The sequence below is a fragment of the Magnolia sinica genome, chromosome 2, assembly GCF_029962835.1.
Source record: "Magnolia sinica isolate HGM2019 chromosome 2, MsV1, whole genome shotgun sequence".
Taxonomy (NCBI): Eukaryota; Viridiplantae; Streptophyta; class Magnoliopsida; order Magnoliales; family Magnoliaceae; genus Magnolia; species Magnolia sinica.
This window is the reverse complement of record NC_080574.1, coordinates 34,566,249-34,581,109: the sequence shown is the minus strand read 5'-3', so window position 1 is coordinate 34,581,109 and position 14,861 is coordinate 34,566,249.

Sequence of the window (14,861 nt, the reverse complement as noted above, 5' to 3'; positions counted from 1 at the left end):
CATAAAGATGGTATATTTATCTCACAAACCTAATACGCCTTAAATCTTGTAAAAAGTTTTGGATTTGAGAATGGAAAGAAGTTTGATACTCCAATGAGTATAACTTTTAAACTGTCAAAAGATAAATCAGGTAAAAGTGTAGACTCCCGTTTATATCGAAGTATGATTGGTAGTCTCTTATAATTAACTGCTAGTAGACCTGATATTACATTTAGTGTTGAAATATGTCCCTGATATCAATCCAATCCTAAAGAATCTCATCTAATTATTGTTAAGCGGATAATAAGATATGTTGCAAGTTTAACTAATTTAGGACTTTGGTATCCACATGATACATCCATACAAATTGCCGGATATACTGATGCAGACTGGGTTGGAAATATTGATGACAGAAAATCTACTAGCAGTGGATGTTTATACATAGGGAATTGTTTAGTTTCATGGCTCAGTAAGAAACAAAACTCTGTATCTCTCAACTGTTGAAGCTGAATATATTGCAGCCAGTAACGCTACACTCAATTCATTTGGATGAAAAGAATGTTAGCCGATTATGGCATTGCGCAAGATATAATTACATTACATTTGTTAGGCATGTGTCATAGTACCATTCCATTCCATAGGATCCCACGGTCCTCCTGGTCGAATTTCGGTGACTCGCAACCTATAGATAGCATTTGTGAGTGACCTTAAGCTGTGTCCAGTCAACCTGAGTCAGCTTGACCCGAGACGTATGCCATTGCAACTGCGTCGTTGCCACTGTTCCAGCACAGCATCTCGTGCGTTAATGCGACGCTTAGATTTAGAGATCTGGCCCGCACATTATCACGGCCGTTGATCGCATGATTGCATGACCTGAGATGTACAAGTTATTGAGGGTCAAATATTGTAAATTAGACCCTAGTTATTGCCTGATTTTACAAACATGATAATGTTTAACATTATATTTTAATCGTGTTTGTGTTGTAAGGTGAATTTAAGAGCCTGGACTAAAAAAGGGTACTAAATACATGATTTTGATGCTCACAAATCACCAAGGCAAGGGATGGATCCTAGTAGACTGAGATCGAAGAATTTACACATTAAAAATCTGAGAAAATCAAGTGATTGAAGTTAAAGGGGCCTGAAAGTCGTCCTAAATGTAAGATTACAGGGTTCCCACCATCCGTTTGGCTTGAAACTTTATATATGGCCTGAGGACCCTAAATTAAATATACACGTCAAAATTCAGCCCTTAAATCCTTGTATAAGTGGCCCAATGAACAGATCCGCCACTAAATCACTGATTCGGGGCCTGCTTAATATCTGGATATGCTTAAATTTTGGTCTCAACCTCTTAAATTAGAAGAGAAAGCAAATGAACGGTGCACATATCTCATAAACATCATAGTGGACCCCACCTAGGGACATGCGTGTGCACAGCAAGTGCATGCACGCAGTGCATCATATGCACGGTCGTAGTTGCAATTTGAAAGAGAAGTTTTCTCTCCAGCGTCTGAACGTACAGATGCTATAATGATAAGTGGCCCATAACCATCATCCAGATGGGTAATCTGAACCGTCTAATGTGTCCAGATGGTTGGGACGACCCTAGCCATGGAGTCCTTTTGGCCCCATGCACATGTACACACGCAGATCACCGTCAAACGCAGGATGAACGACAGGATGATTTGATATAGTGGGTCACACCAAACTCGACCAAAACCACCCCTTTTCGACTGAAATTGTGCCAAGAATCTAATGGATGGTGAATTTCTTTGGAAACAACACTATGGGGCCCACCAAGCATCTCAGCGCAAGAGATTTCGCATGGCTTGTGTCCGGGAAAATCAGCCCTCCGTGGGCCGTTCTACTATCAAGATCGTGATCGGATGGCCGATCCAGACCGTCTAGAAGAATCATAGGGGGGTCACGACCCCAACCATGGAGTCTGAATTGGAGATTGGGACGGTCAGTTGTCCCAAACTTAATCCAAACGCAACTCTATTTACATTTTCTTTCTGTGAAAGGGAGTGAGTAACTCCTTAGCACTCCCAGCCACTGACTTCCACCATCCAGCACCGACTTCCTATTTGCTATAAAAAGGAAAAAACATTCCGTGGAGCTTGGACATGAGCAAGGAGATGGGCAACCGTGGAGGCATCTTTGAAGTGAAGGCATGAGAGAAAGAGAGGGAGCATGGGCCGGTTATCCATCTTCCTTCCTTCCTCTTTGGTTTGGTTTTTTTTTATGTTTTTCCTTTAAGAGTCTTTAGCGTCATCATGTCGATGACAGGCTAAACCACTTATCTAAGGCTAAGAAGTAAAGCTTGTAGCGTGATGGGGCATTTTCTACGGCTTTGATTCATGTGATGAACTCTCTTTGATGCTAGTTTGATTATAAGATATACTTTTAGTTTTTAATGGTTTATTGTGATTGAAATTACAATAGATTTGCGATAGCTTTGAATATGTTCTTTTCATTATTAAGATTATGAAGTCAGGAAGCCCTATTGTTCACCATCGTCTGCTGGGCATAGTTGGATGATGAAACCCTTCCTAACGTTCATAACTCTCTCAGGTTGGTTGTGGATTTGTTAAATTCTATTCTTTGCTTTGTCTCATGGGCATGGTTTTGTGATGGAATCAATTCTAATTCTCATACCTCTCATCTCTTGAAAACTGGTTCAAAGGAAGTTCAGATTTGATTTTTAAGGTTATATCTTTCAACCAGATGAAGATGGGACTCTAAATCTAGTTGTATTCTTGAATCAAGCATTGATCTCCCTGATTTCTGCAAGCGGTTCCTTGGCACCCTAGTTTTCTAACTTTGAATTTTACAAATTTTAGTTAATTAATTCACTATTATTCTCTTAAATTCTCCTGATTTAGATTATATCTTCTTCTAGTTCTAGTTCTAGTTCTAGTTACTTTAAGAATACGTACAAGGTTCAGTCCCTGTGGATTCGACCTTGGTCTTACCGAGATTATTACTACATTGTGACCCTACACTTATGGTTGTGAACAAGTTTTTGGCATTGTTGTCGGGGACTGACGGTTGCGTTTTTCTAAGATTAGCTAGTTTTGGAATTAGTTTAAGATTAAGAATTTTATATTTTTAGAAACTTTCTAATTCTAGGATTTTTTCCTTTTTAGAAACTAAATCCTCTTTCTATTTTTGTTTTTAGAAACTTTCTAATTTTAGATTTTTTGTTTTTAAAAACTAACTTGTTTTGTTTTATTTTGCAGGTTTTTAACATAGAAACTTTTAATTTGGTAACCTCTTTCGAACTTTTTACTTTTCATATTTGCTGTAGGATTTTTTAAGATTAAGATTAAGGTTTCACCATGTATATGCACGAGTGGGAACGTCAACATGCTGAGATAGCTTTTGAGAATGCGAAAAAGTGTGAAGGGATGTATGATGATTATGATAGAAATCAACCTATGTTTCAAAACTTTTCTAAAACCATCATCGAGAACTGACCAGAGTATAATGCTCCACCAGTTAAGAAGTCCTTAAGTGATCATATGCAGAAAAATAATTAAACCCCACGGATTAAGGAAACAGTGCGTGAATGTTGGGGTTGTTGGAATTATGGGAGTGAGAATTACAATCAACCATCAAATAAGAAGAAAATAATGAGAGATTATATTATGGCTGATAATATGTATCAACAACCATCATATTCTCCCACCTATGATTCGTATGACTATAATCAGTGGACACATCAAAATTTGAAAGATGAACCAACAACATGTTATAATGATTATTCTCTTGAATCTCCTACCTTTGAGATCTAACCTAAAACGATCCAAGAGAATTCATATCAGAGTCACATAAACTATCTTGCAGAAATTAGAAAAATGTTGGAAGCGCTTAATTTGTGAATTGATAAGATAGTGGAGGCTCATTCGTCCTAGCCACAACTCAACTTAGAAACACAATACGAGAAAAGTGATCCTAACTTGCTTTTGAAAAACTTTGGAATTTGGAATTATGAGTTGGATTGTGTTAATGAGCATATGGTTCAATTTTTGATGAGTCGATCTCAATGATGGTTCAAAAGAATGATCAAGAAATGTGGGTGTCTTTCAAATATAATGATAATGACACACTTCACTCACATGATACACTTGGTTTCAATGATGAGGAAGAGGTTAGTTTATTCAAACCTTAACCCAATCTAGGAATAGAATGTGAGGAATGTGATCCCATCCCAAGTGTGTACTGCACTGAATTAGATGATGATGAGTATTAGGATTTGATCTCAAGTTTGGCCCATATCAATGATCAAGAGGTTCAGGAAGTTGTCAACCATAATATCTACTCCACCTATCTGACATGGCCAATTTAAATGTGGAGGATGAACCACTTTCACCTAAACTTTCTAACCTTTGTGATGCATGTTTAGACCACTCCCCTGAATTGAATGATGATATGATTCAGGAGATGGACAAGCCACTTGATATGACTCTAGAAGTTAAAACCACCTAGTTGAGGCCACCATCTGAGTTATACACTTTTGACGATTAAGTGCCTCTACTAACTAGCTTCAATGAATAGAGTGTTCACAACAATGCTTTCCCTATTGATTTTCAATCTGTTTGTGTAGGGCAAGAGTAAGAGAGCATGTGTCCATCCATTTTCAAAGACGATGGAGTCCTTGAGCAGATCATCACACACTTCAATGTGGAAAATGAGTCACTCTAAGTTGAATTTTCCAACTCTTTGAATGATTGTTTGGCACACTTTACAGATTCAAACAATCATATGATATAATAAATAGTGAATGCCTTGAAAAACAACATCTCGGTAGTTGTTACTAACCGAGAAAACCCTCACTCTGAAGCCCCTCCTTCCCCAGATCCTAAAAGTTTACCATTAAAGGAGGAGCTGAAAGTTGAAACGAAGTCTGAAACTTCGGAATGTGTTGAGACTACATAACTTTCTGAGAATTTTTTTGAATTTTATTTACGTGTAGTCTCTGATCCACCATGTTGTACTAACTTAGAAACTTTCTTTGTCACAGGTGAATCATATATACTCTAGACACCTCAGGAGATTAAAAGGAAACCTTATGTTGAGGTACATAAGTTTCTCTGAAAATTTATACTCCAAGGCATCTAAGCCTTTTGTAAAAATGGCTTTTGGATGATCTTGTTGAAAAACCTACTGAGAAATTTATCACGATACTAGACGGAGGAGGAACCTTGCAGTATGACTGAGTAGCTTTTACTCTGCTTTCATAGGACTAGGGTAGTTTGCTTTATGTCATTCTAGGACAGTCGGCTTTATGCCGTTAGGATAGTTTTTTTGTAGTTGCTTTAGGATAGTTTGCTTTTTATTGGTTTCACTCTCGTGCTGACCCACTTTCACGATGAGATCTCTTTGGAAAAAGCCTCTTAACTCCTTCATCAGGTACTATCCTTCCATCAATTTTGTTGTCTCACATGCATTGCATGCTTATATCTTTTACATTGAGGACAATATAGATTTTAGATTGGAGATGAGAGATTAGGTTACCTAATCAGTATTTTCTTGGCCTTGAGCAAAAAAATTACAAAAATTTTTGAATTTTTTCTGAAAATTTTGTGAATTCGAGTGATTTTGAAAGATATTTTTTATTTAAGAAGTATAAGATATGTAATGTTAGTGATTGATGACTCTTGGATTGAGTTACCTGTTAAACTTCACAGTTAAGTTTGGATTATTACTCCATGATTAGAAGGTTTAAACATTGATTGAGTCATGATTTCACATGTCACATCTAGCTTACACATTAAGGTTTCAGTTCGATATTGAATTATTAACCTGGTAATCACTAAGCATGGAAGGAACCAACTTGGGGAATTTGTCTATCATGTTCATTCAAAAAAAAAGAAGAAAAGAAAAAGAATACCCAGCTAAAAAACAGTTGTGTTCGAAAATGGCTATTTGTTAAAGATCTTTAAAAAGATTGACACAACGTGAAGCCATCGATGGAAAAATCAACAGCTGGAAGAGTAAAAAGGCTAAACTGTAAGGCAAGTTTTGGTTTAGGTTGGGTTATCTGGAATAATCTTTTTGATTACCAATAATAACATGAAAATTGACGATTGGACCTTTAATTGTGATAAGTCAAGGTTGCACTATACACCCATGGAACTCAGTGTTTAGAATTTTTCTAATTGATGGATTAATACTTTGAACTTGACTACGAAGTTTACCGTGCGCTTGAATATAAGAGAAAGTAATGCCCAACATTCATGAATCTTAGCATTCTAGTATTTGGATTTTTTTTCAAAAATTATTCGAGGTTATAAAAATTGTCCTGTAATTCTTAAAATATTTTACGCACACTTGCTCGGGACTAGCAAAATGCTGGTTTGGGATTGTCTTGAGGGTCAAATATTGCATATTATACCCTAGTTATTACCTGATTTTACGAACATAATAATGTTTAATGCTATATTTTAATCGTGTTTGTGTTGTAAGGTGAATTTAAGAGCTTGGATGAAAAAGGGTACTAAAGGCATGATTTTGATGCTCACAAATCACCAAGGCAAGGGAGGGATCCTATTAGACCAAGATCAAAGAATTTACATGCCAAAGATCTGAGAAAATCAAGTGATTGAAGTTGAAGGGGCCTGAAAGTCGTCCTGAATGCAAGATTATAGGGTTCCCACCATCTATTTGGCTCGAAACTTTATATATGGCCTGAGGACCCTAAATTAACTGTACACATCGAAATTCAGCCATTTGATCCTTGTGTAAGTGGCCCAACAGACAGATTAGCCACTAAATCATTGATTTGGGGCCCGCTTGATATTTGGATATGCTTCAATTTTGGTCTTAACCCCTTAAATTAGAAGAGAAAGCAGATGGACGGTGCAGATATCTCATAAAGATCACAGTGGACCCCACCTGGGGATATGCGTATGCACAACAGGTGCACGCACGCAATGCACCATATGCACGGTCGCAGTTTCAATTTGAAAGAGAAGTTTTCTCTTCAGCATCCGCACGTACTAACGCTGTAATGATGAGTGGCCAACAACCATCATCTAGATGGGTAATTTGAACCATCCAATGTGTTCAGACAGTGGGGATGACCCTAGCCATGGAGTCCTTTTGGTCCCATGCACGTGTACACACGCAGATCACCGTCAAACGCAGGATGAACGGTGAGACGATTTGATGTAGTGGGCTGCCGAGCATCTCACCCCTTTCCGACTGACATCATGCCAGGAATCCAATGGACGGGGTGGATTTCTCCATAAACAACATTGTGGGGCCCACCGAGCATCTCAGCATAAGAGATTTCGTATGGCTTGCGTCCAGGAAAACTGGCCCTCCGTGGGCCGTTCTATGATCAAGATCGTGATCGGATGGCCGATCTGGACCATCTAAAAGAATCAGACGGGGGTCATGACCCCAACCATGGAGTATGAATTGGAGATTGTGATAGTCAGCCATCCCAAACTTAATCTAAATGCAACTTTATTTGTGTTTTCTTGTTGTGAAAGGGAGTGCGTAACCCCTTATGCACTCCCAGCCACAGACTTCCACCATCCAGCACTGACTTCCTATTTGTTATAAAAAGGAAAAAAACTTTCCGTGGAGCGTGGACGTGAGCAAGGAGACGGGCAACGGTGGAGGCATCTTTAAAGCGAAGGCACGAGAGAAAGAGAGGGAGCGTGGGCCAGCTATCATCTTCCTTCCTTCCTCTTTGGTTTGCTTTGTTTATGTTTTTCCTTTAAGAGTCTTTATCATCATCATATCAATAACAATCTAAACCTCTTAGCTAGGTCTAAGAGGTGAAGCTTGTAGTGTGATGGGGCATTTTCTATGGCTTTGATTCATGTGATGAACTCTCTTTGATGCTAGTTTGATTATAAGATATACTTTTAGTTTTTAATGGTTTGTTGTGAATGAAATTACAATGGATCTGTGATAGCTTTGAGTATGTTCTTTTCATTATTGAGATTATGAAGTCAGGAGACCTTGTTGTTCACCATCATCTCCTAGGCATGGCCGGATGACGGAACCCTTCTTAACGTTCATAACTCTTTCAGATTGGTTGTGGATTGGTTAAATTCTGTTGTTTACGTTGTCTCATGGGCATGGTTTTGTGATGGAATCAATTTTAATTCTCATACCTCTCATCTCTTGAAAACTGGATCAAAGGAAATTTAGATTTAATTTTTATGGTTATATCTTTTAACTGGATGAAGATGGGACTCTAAATCCAGTTGTGTTCTTGAATCAAGCCGCATGTGCATAAATTGTTTTTTTTATGCTTGATTCAAGAACACAACTGGATTTAGAGTCCCATCTTCATCCAATTAAAAGATATAACCTTAAAAATCAAATCTAAACTTCCTTTGATCTACTTTTCAAGAGATGAGAGGTATGAGAATTAGAATTGATTCCATCACAAAACTATGCCCATGAGACAAAGCAAACCACAGAATTTAACCAATCCACAACCAATCTGAGAGAGTTATGAACATTAGGAAGGGTTTTATCATCCAACCATGCCCAGGAGACGATGATGAACAACAGGGCTTCTTGACTTCATAATCTCAATAATGAAAAGAACATACTCAAAGCTATCGCAGATCTATTGTAATTTCAGTCATAACAAACCATTAAAAACTAAAAGTATAGCTTATAATCAAACTAGCATCGAAGAGAGTACATCACATGAATCAAAGCCGTAAAAAATGCCCCATCATGCTACAAGCTTCACTGCTTAGCCCTAGCTAAGAGGTTTAGCCTGTCATTGACATGATGACGCTAAAGACTCTTAAAGGAAAAACATAAACAAAGCAAACCAAAGAGGAAGGAAGGAAGATGGATAGCTGGCCCATGCTCTCTCTCTTTCTCTCGTGCCTTTGCTTTAAAGATGCTCCTCGACTGCTCGTCTCCTTGCTCACGTCCATGCTCCATGGAATGTTTTTTTCCTTTTTATAGCAAATTGGAAGTCGATGCTAGATGGTGGAAGTCGGTGGCTGGGAGTGCCTAAGGAGTTACGCATTCCCTTTCGTAACAAGAAAATGCAAATAGAGTTGCGTTTGGATTGAGTTTGGGATGACTGATCGTACCAATCTCCAATTCAGACTCCATGGTTGGGGTCGTGACCCCCCTCTGATTCTTCTAGACGGTCCAGATCAGCCATCCGATCACTATCTTGATCGTAGACCACCCCATGGAGGGCCAATTTTTCTAGACGTAAGCCATGCGAAATCTCTTGCGCAGAGATGTTCAGTGGGCCCCATAGTGTTGTTTCCGGAGAAATCCACCCCATCCATTGGATTCCTAGTGCGATAGAAGGGGGTGGTTTTGGTCGAGTTTGATGCAGTCCACTATATCAAATCGTCCCGCCATTCATTTTACGTTTGACGGTGATTTGCGTGTGTACACGTGCATGGGGCTAAAAGGACTCCATGGCTAGGGTCATCCCCACCGTCTGAACACATTGGACGATTCAGATTACCCATCTGGATGATGGTTGTGGGCCACTCATCATTATAGCATTGGTACATGCGGATGCTGGAGAGAAAACTTCTCTTTCAAATTGAAACTACGACCGTGCATATGGTGCACTGTGTGCGTGCACCTGCTGTGCACACGCACGTCCCTAGGTGGGGTCCACTGTGATGTTTATGAGATATCTACACCGTCCATCTACTTTCTCTTCTAATTTAAGGGGTTGAGACCAAAATTGAGGCATATCCAAATATCAAGCGGGCCCCAAATAGTGATTTAGTGACAGATCTATCCGTTGGGCCATTTACACAAGGATCCAAGGGCTGAATTTCAACGTGTACGGTTAATTTAGGGTCCTCAGGTCCTATATAAAGTTTTAAGCCAAACGGATGGTGAGAACCCTCTGATCTTGCATTCAGGACAACTTTTAAGCCCCTTTAAATTCAATCACTTGATTTTCTTAGATCTTTGGCATGTAAATTCTTCGATCTCAGTCTCCTAGGTTTCGTCCCTTTCCATGGTGATTTGTGAGCATCAAAATCATGCCTTTAGTACCCTTTTTCAGTCTAAGCTCTTAAATTCACCTTGTAACACAAACACGATTAAAATATAGCATTAAACATTATCATATTCGTAAAATCAGGAAATAATTGGGGTCTAATATACAATATTTGACCCTCAACATAATCCCCAACTAGCATTTTGCTAGTCCCGAGCAAAGTATGTAAAAAGTATTTTAAGAATTACAGGACAATTTCTATACCGAATGATTTTTGAGAAACAATCCAGCTACTAGAATGCTAAGATTCATGAATGTTGGGTATACTTTATCCTAGATTCAAGTGTATGGTAAACTTCATAGCCAAGTTCAAAGTATTAATCCATCAATTAGAAAAATTCTAAACATTAAGTTCCATGGGTGTATAGTGCAACCACTTGACTTATTACAATTAAAAGTCTAAACATCAATTTTCATGATATTATTGGTAATAAAAAAGAGTATTCCAGATAACTCAACCTAAACTGAAACTTGCCTTACAGTTCAGCCTTTTTACTCTTCCAGCTATTGATTTTTCCATCGATGGCTTTACGCTGTGTCAACCTTTTTAAAGATCTTTAACAGGTAGTCATTTTTTAACACAACTGTTTTGTAGCTGGGTATTCTCTTTTCTTTTTTCTTTTCAATGAACATGATAGACAAATTCCCCAGGTTGGTTCCTTCCGTGCTTAGTGATTACCAGGTTAATAATTCAATATCGAATTGAAACCTTAATGTGTAAGGTAGATGTGACATGTGAAATCACAAGTGCATTTCCCTAAAAAGCAATCATGGTGGTGACATCACCCTAGCCTACTTGGGCTAGGATGACATCAGCCTACCTATCCATAGCCCCATGCTTCTTACAAAACAATAATTGCTAGCCCATGCATGCCTCTTACACAAACTCATCATGACCTTACATATCAATCATTCCAAGCCTTCATCTCTCTCTCTCTCTCTCTCTCTCTCTCTCTCTCTCTCCCTCCCTCCCTCCCTTTCTCCCTCATTTCTCATCTCCCCTAATAAGAGAGAAGCCATGGACTCCCAAAAATCCAGCCACATCCCAAGCTCATTCCTCCTAATCCAACCATCATAACCCCATCTCAACCATTAAAACCTTCCTTTTGGAGCACTAGAACCTAGAGGTGGAAGAAGGAGGAAACTTGAGGTGGGTGCCATGTTTAGGGCAGTTTTTTTTTTTCGATTTCCTTGCTTAGGGTCATGTAGGACCCACCAATCAATGGTGGAGATCCTACTTGACCCCTTGGATGTGGCCAATGGCCCATCCTTGTTGCATGCATAAGAACATGATGCGGCCATTCTCCATGGACCCCGTCATGATGTTTTATTTGAATCCATACTATTGATGGGTCATCTCGACCCTTGATTTGTGGTGGAGATGGCATCCCCACCTTGATTTACTAATTTGAGAGCCCACACATGGATGGGACCCATCTTGATCTATGAATGTATGATGTATATAGATGCATGTATTGAGGGACCCATAGTGGCGGGGCCCCTCCATCACACATTTCTCTTTCTCTCTCTTTCTATGGTGATGATGATGTGTGTGGCCCACTTGATGTGATCAACAAATCCAGGTTGTCCAGATTTTCCTAGACATCCAGTTAACGGAACCCACCTTGTTGCCCATTTTCGGGCCAGCCTAGAAGAAGGAAAAAAAATTACAAATACCAGCTTGATCCAAACTCTGGTGGGCCACATACAAGTGGGGACCCACCAGATGCAAGGGTTTTATCCATCCCATCCACCGTCCAGCCATGGACGATGGAGCCTACCTTGATGTATATGTGTATATCCACACAGTTCAGTCCCCGGACGGTGGGAACCCACCACGATGTAAGTGTTGTATTCGCACCATACATCCATGGACCCCACGTGATATACGTGCTTTATCCAAGCTGTCCAGTCCAGCTGGGACGTGGACCCCATCGTGATTTATGTATTGCATGGGACCCACCTCAATGTATGTATTCTATAGCCATGTCATCCGTCCGTTTACTGGACGTGGGACCCACCCTACACGTGCTGCACATGTGGGGGTGGGGCCCACCTTGAGGTATGTGTTATATCTACACCGTCCATCCCTGGATGATGCGACCCACTTGATGATTGTGTTATATATCCTCGTTGTCCAATCCTTGGATGGTGGGATCCACCATGATGTATACATTGTACATCCATGTTGTTCATTTGGTGGGGCCCATTTGGAAGGTGCAGGTCCACCTGTTGCACATTTGGGACCATCTGGAATGTGTAGGGCCCACTCTGCTACATGTATTCCATCCACAACGTCCATTTGTAGGGGCCCATCTGCATTGTTCAGGCCCACCTTAATGTGTGTTGTAAACACATTGTCCATCTTTTTTTTCTTTTTTTTTTTGACTATAGGCTGGTCTGTGAAGCCTAACTTGATGTATTTGTTACACATGCTGCCCATCCATTTTTACTAAATCATGGACTATCCCATAAGGCCCACTATGATGTATCTGTTACACACACCATCCTCCCATTGTGCCTAGATCATGGACTATTTCTTGAGGCCCAATATGATGTATATGAGGCCCATGTGTGAGGCCCATGGTGACGTACATGAGACCCTTGTGTGAGGCCCTTATGATGAGGCCCATTGTGGTGCATATGAGGCTTATGTGATGAGGCTCAATTGTGATGTGTGATTCCACCATGACGCATATGTTTATGATATCCATCCATTTTCCTAGATAGTATAAAAACCATGGATCTCATTGTAAGATAGGTACTAAATGGGCCATACCTTGAGGGCAATGGTAGTTAAATGTCCACATTGTAAGAGCAATGATGGTTAAATGTTCACATTGTAATCCTCCCGATGGCCCGTTGTTAGGTCCATTCTCATCTCCTCTTAGTGGGTTAACCCAAATCGTTGGGCCCCCACTATTATTAGTATGACCCATCTCACTTTATTGGGCTAACCCAAAATGTTGGGCCCCCATTGATGCTAGAAGGATTGACCAAACCTTGAAGCCCACCTTGATAGGCGTATCATATGCGTGTAGTTCATCCATTTTAAACCATGGGGTTGCCCTGTGCGGCCCACCATATTGTGTGTATATGTGCACTATTTGTCCATTTTCTATGCTTTAGGCTGCCCACCTTGACATATGTGTTCTACACAGGCTAACCATCCACCTTCCCAGCTAGCTTGAGGGCTAGGGGCCTCATCATGAGTTAGATGAAATCCCAAGTGGACTGCACTATTAAGTCTCCCTAGGGCCCATTGTTAAGCTCATTCCTTGTTCTTCCTCCCTTCACTCAAATCCTGCATGAGTGGCAAATATACCTTGCCATGATTAGGCTATCCCAAACCGTTGGCCCCTATGATACCCACCTTCCCTTGTTGGGCTACCACAAACCACTGGGCCCCATTGATAATGATGTCTCTCACATCTTGTAGGACCACCCAAGTATTGGAGCCCTCCTTGTGATCATATCGGGCCTTCCATGGTAAATTTAGACCACCCAGATACATGTATTTGTTCAAGTTTAGTGACCCAAAACCGAGGCCCACTTAGATGATGAGCGAGCTACCCCATTCGTTTGTAAAGGCACACAGTCTTGGACTTATTAATCATATTAAGGCTCACCTTGTATTCATATCGGGCCCCATAGAAAAGCCCGGTTGCTGTACGGTAAAGATAATGATGTAAAGGGAGTATGTCACTTGGTTTATACTTTTCATATGTGACATGCCAGAGAAGGTCGATTGTGGATTATTATTGTCTGCCTTATAATCATGCTTATGTACTTTATTACATCATGATACATGCCCATACGCGTAATATGTATGCTTGTTGTGAGGAGTGATTGACCATAGCATGTGTCAGTGGGCTGGTTGGTTATGGGACTCCTTGTGAGATGGGGTTGCCATACATGATCGCACATTATGCATAGGTTTGATGCATGATTGGATGGTATGACTCATGCATCTCATTTTGTGTGGTATAATCATTATTTGCCATAGTGACATCAGGGGTGCAACCTCCACATGCATATCATGAATGGTCAGATGGGACACTGGAAATGTTTGATTCTAGCATATGGGCACATTAGATGTCCATGGGTGAAAGTCCCTAAACCCCCAAGGCCAGGGGATGCTCCAATGTCTAGATTGAGTGGATGCATGAGCGCATGAGGGCCGAATACCAATTGGTCTCGTCTCTCACTGTGTCCTGGTCGGTTGGAAGGGGGTGTGTCCTTACCTGCCTGAGTGAGGGGGCAATGACTAGGCTAAGTCTGACCTAGCTTGAAGAATGGGTTTGCTATCGATGAGTCAGGCCTAATATTGGCAGGCAGATAGTGAAGTCTCTTCCACTCGCCCAATTGTGCGCTTAGATGGGGCGATAAGCTGGCATGGAGTGTATTAGACCCCGGTGATTGTTCAGAGATGAACTATACTGATATGTGTTATCCCAGAGATGTGTGGTACTGATATGTGGATCTACTGAGTGGAGGTTACACGTTCAGCATTGACTCATTCATCCATTCACTAGCCACTCAGGCTAGTAGTGCGCAATTATACCATTATCTGTACATTTGCAATAACCATGATTTCGATTGGGTACGTAACCAACAAGAGATTAGGAGTTTACCACATTAAGTCTAGCTATCCAAATTTAGGTATGGGATTGGTTTGAATAGAAGTCCCTTATGGTGGGCCCCTTAGCTTGCGATACTACGCACTATCATCCTGACCTCACTCTCTAGCACCGTATATTGCATTACATCCCCTGCATATGGCATCTTATTGAATCGTATCTTTCGCATATAGCATCTTATTGCATTTCATCTTCTACATATAGCATGTTAT